At 33.5% G+C, this 3,924-nt stretch overlaps 1 non-coding gene across 1 annotated transcript; it reads left to right on the top strand.

Moving 5' to 3' along the window:
* The first annotated feature begins 342 nt into the window (after window positions 1–342).
* LOC148579104 (small nucleolar RNA R71) lies at window positions 343–450 on the top strand. The gene has a single exon (XR_015897847.1). It is a non-coding gene; the product is annotated as a small nucleolar RNA R71 (small nucleolar RNA).
* The last annotated feature ends 3,474 nt before the right edge of the window (window positions 451–3,924 follow it).

Consider the following 3,924-nt stretch of genomic DNA (forward strand, 5'->3'; position numbering starts at 1 on the left):
TTCTTCTTCAGAATATGCCTCTTGAGTACTGTTGGATGCAGCTTGCATTCCATTCAGACTCTAAGAAATCATATTGACTTGCTGAGTCAATATTTTGCTCTGAGCCAATATGGCATTCAGAGCATCAATCTCAAGAACTCCCTTCCTCTGAGGCATCCCATTACTCACAGGATTCCTTTCAGAAGTATACGTGAACTGGTTATTTGCAACCATGTCAATGAGTTCTTGAGCTTCTGCAGGCGTTTTATTTAGGTGAATGGATCTACCTGCAGAATGGTCCAATGACATCTTAGATAATTCAGACAGACCATCATAGAATATATCTAGGATGGTCCATTCTAAAAGCATGTCTGAGGGACACTTTTTGGTCAGTTGCTTATATCTCTCCCAAGCTTCATAGAGGGATTCACTTTCTTTCTGTTTAAAGGTTTGAACATCCACTCTAAGCTTACTAAGCTTTTGAGGAGGAAAGAACTTGGCTAAGAAAGTCGTGACCAGCTTATCCCAAGAGTTCAGGCTATCTTTAGGTTGAGAGTCCAACCATATTCTAGCTCTGTCTCTTACAGCAAACAGGAAAAGCATAAGCTTGTAGACCTCGGAGTTAACCCCATTGGTATTAATAGTATCATAGATATGCAAGAATTCAATTAAGAACTGAAAAGGATCTTCTGATGGAAGTTCATGAAACTTGCAGTTCTGTTGCATCAGAAAAACTAATTGAGGCTTTAGCTCAAAATTGTTTGCTCCATGGCAGGGATTGAGATGCTTCTTCCATGTAAATTGGAATTTGGTGCAGTAAAGTCACGAGGTATCTTCCTTGTATTGTTATTATTTTCGACCATGTCTCCTTCTTTTTCGAAAATTTCTGTCAGATTTTCTCCAGAGAGTTGTGTTTTAGCTTCCCTTAGCTTCCTCTTCAGAGTCTTTTTAGGTTCAGGATCAGCTTCAACAAGAATGTTCTTATCCTTGTTCCTGCTCATATGTAAAAGAAGAAAACAGAAAAGAAAATATGGAATCCTCTATGTCACAGTATAGAGATTCCTTTATGTGAGTAGAAGAAGAAAAGAATAGGAGAAGAGAAATTCGAACACCAGGAGGAAGAGAGGGTTCGAATTTTTAGATGAAGAGAAGTGTTAGTAAATAAATAAAATAATTAGAAAAAGATGAAGGGGAGAGAATTTCGAAAATTAAATAAATTAAAATAAAAGTATTTTTGTTTTTAATTTGAAATTAAAGTTAAAATTCAAAAACTTAAAAAGAAAAATAAAATTAAATCAAACTAAAATTTAAAACAAATAGTTAATTGAAAAGAAATTTTGAAAAAGAGGAAGGTGATTTTCAAAAATTAGGGAGAGAGAATTAGTTAGGTAGTTTTGAAAAAGATAAGAATCAAACAAAAAGATAGGATTAATTTGAAAAGATAAGAGGTTAGAAAAGAAGTTAGAAAAGATTTTGAAATTGATTTTCGAAAAAGATGTGATTGAAACTTGTTTTGAAAAAGATTTGAAAAAGAAATTTAAAAAGATTTGATTTTGAAAATTAAAGTTGATTACTTGACTAACAAGAAACAAAAAAGATATGATTTAAAATTTAAAGATTGAACCTTTCTTAAGAGGCAAGTAACAAACTTTAAAATTTTTGAATCAATCACATTAATTGTTAGTAAAGATTTTAAAATTATGAACAAGATAAGAAAAAGATTTTTGAAAATTAATTTGAAATTTTCGAAAACATGAAAGAGAAAATGAAAAAGATTTGATTTTTGAAAAAGATTTGAAAAAGATAGGATTTTTAAATTGAAAATTTGACTTGACTCATAAGAAACAACTAAATTTTAAAAAGTTTTGAAAAAGTCAACTCAAATTTTCGAAAATTTATGAGAGAATAAGGAAAAGATATTTTTTTGATTTTTGAATTTTAATGATGAGAGAAAAAGATCAAAAAGACTCAATGCATGAAAATTTTGGATCAAAACAAATGATGCATGCAAGAACACTATGAATGTCAAGATGAACACTAAGAACACTTTGAATGTCAAGATGAACATCAAGAACATATTTTTGAAAATTTTTAAGAAAAGAAAAACATGCAAGACACCAAACTTAGAAATTCTCAATAATTAGACACTAACAAATTGAAAATGCATATGAAAAACAAGAAAAGACACAAAACAAGAAAATATGAAGATCAAACAAGAAGACTTGTCAAGAACAACTTGAAGATCATGAAGAACACACATGCATGAGTTTTCGAAAAATGCACAAATTTTAAAAAACATGCAATTGACACCAAAATTAAAAATTGACACAAGACTCAAACAAGAAACACAAAATTATTTTTGGTTTTATTATTTTATAAAAAATTTTTTTGGTATTTTCAAAAATTATTTTGAAAAAAAAAAGAAAATAAAGATTTCAAAATTTTTAATAGGAATTCCAGGAATCTTGCAATGTTAGTCTAAAGCTCCAGTCAAGGAATTAGACATGGCTTACTAGCCAGCCAAGTTTTCAGTGAAAGCTCCGGTCCAAAACACTAGACATGGCCAATGGCCAGCCAAGCTTTAGCATATAAATCAGACATACAACAGCTGATGCTTCATCCAACTTCATTCTATGCTGATAAGTGGAAGCCCCAGTCCAAATAAATTAGACATGGCTTTACAGCCAGCCAGGCTTCAACATGCTTCATGAAACTCTAGAATTCTTTCTTAAAAATTCTGAAGAACATAAATTAAAATTTTTTTGAAAAAAAAAAAAAAAAATATATATATATATATATATATATATATATATATATTTTGAAACTTTTTCGAAAATAAAAAGAATAAAAACAAAAACTCAAAATTAAAATAAAATTACCTAATCTGAGCAACAAGATGAACCGTCAGTTGTCCAAACTCGAACAATCCCCCACAACGGTGCCAAAACTTGGTGTTGTTGCCGGACCAAAAACTTGGCACTGTTGTTGCCGGAAACAAATGCGAAATTTTTGTTCGTTCCCTTCCCCGGCAACGGCGCCAAAAACTTGGTGCACGAAATTGCGATCATCAACAATGGCGCCAAAGGCTTGGTGCTCTCAAACGTGAATCACACTTTGTCACAACTTCGCACAACTAACCAGCAAGTGCACTGGGTCGTCCAAGTAATAAACCTTACGTGAGTAAGGGTCGATCCCACGGAAATTGTCGGCTTGAAGCAAGCTATGGTCACCTTGTAAATCTCAGTCATGCGGATTCAAATGGTTATAGAGAATTGATAATTAACATAATTAAAAGATAAACTAGGATAGTGATACTTATGTAATTCATTGGTGAGAATTTCAGATAAGCGTATAGAGATGCTTTCGTTCCTACTGAACCTCTGCTTTCCTACTGTCTTCATCCAATCATTCCTACTCCTTTCCATGGCAAGTTGTATGTTGGGCATCACCGTTGTCAATGGCTACATTCCGTCCTCTCTGTGAAAATGGTCCAATGCGCTGTCACTGCATGGCTAATCATCTGTCGGTTATCGATCATACTGGAATAGGATTTACTATCCTTTTGCGTCTGTCACTACGCCCAGCACTCGCGAGTTTGAAGCTCGTCACAGCCATCCCTTCCCAGATCCTACTCGGAATACCACAGACAAGGTTTAGACTTTCCGGATCTCAGGAATGGCTGTCCATGGGTTCTAACTTATACCACGAAGACTCTAATATCTCGGACTCGGTCCCCTGTATTAGATATCTAAGAGATACTCATTCTATCTCATCTTCATGTAGAATGGAAGTGGTTGTCAGGCACGTGTTCATAAGTGAGAATGGTGATGAGCGTCACATAATCATCACATTCATCATGTTCTTGGGTGCGAATGAATATCTTAGAATAGGAATAAGCTTGAATTGAATAGAAAAACAATAGTACTTTGCATTAATACTCGAGGA

Source organism: Arachis ipaensis, chromosome B10, assembly GCF_059453495.1.
Source record: "Arachis ipaensis isolate K30076 ecotype BB chromosome B10, ASM5945349v1, whole genome shotgun sequence".
Lineage (NCBI taxonomy): Eukaryota > Viridiplantae > Streptophyta > Magnoliopsida > Fabales > Fabaceae > Arachis > Arachis ipaensis.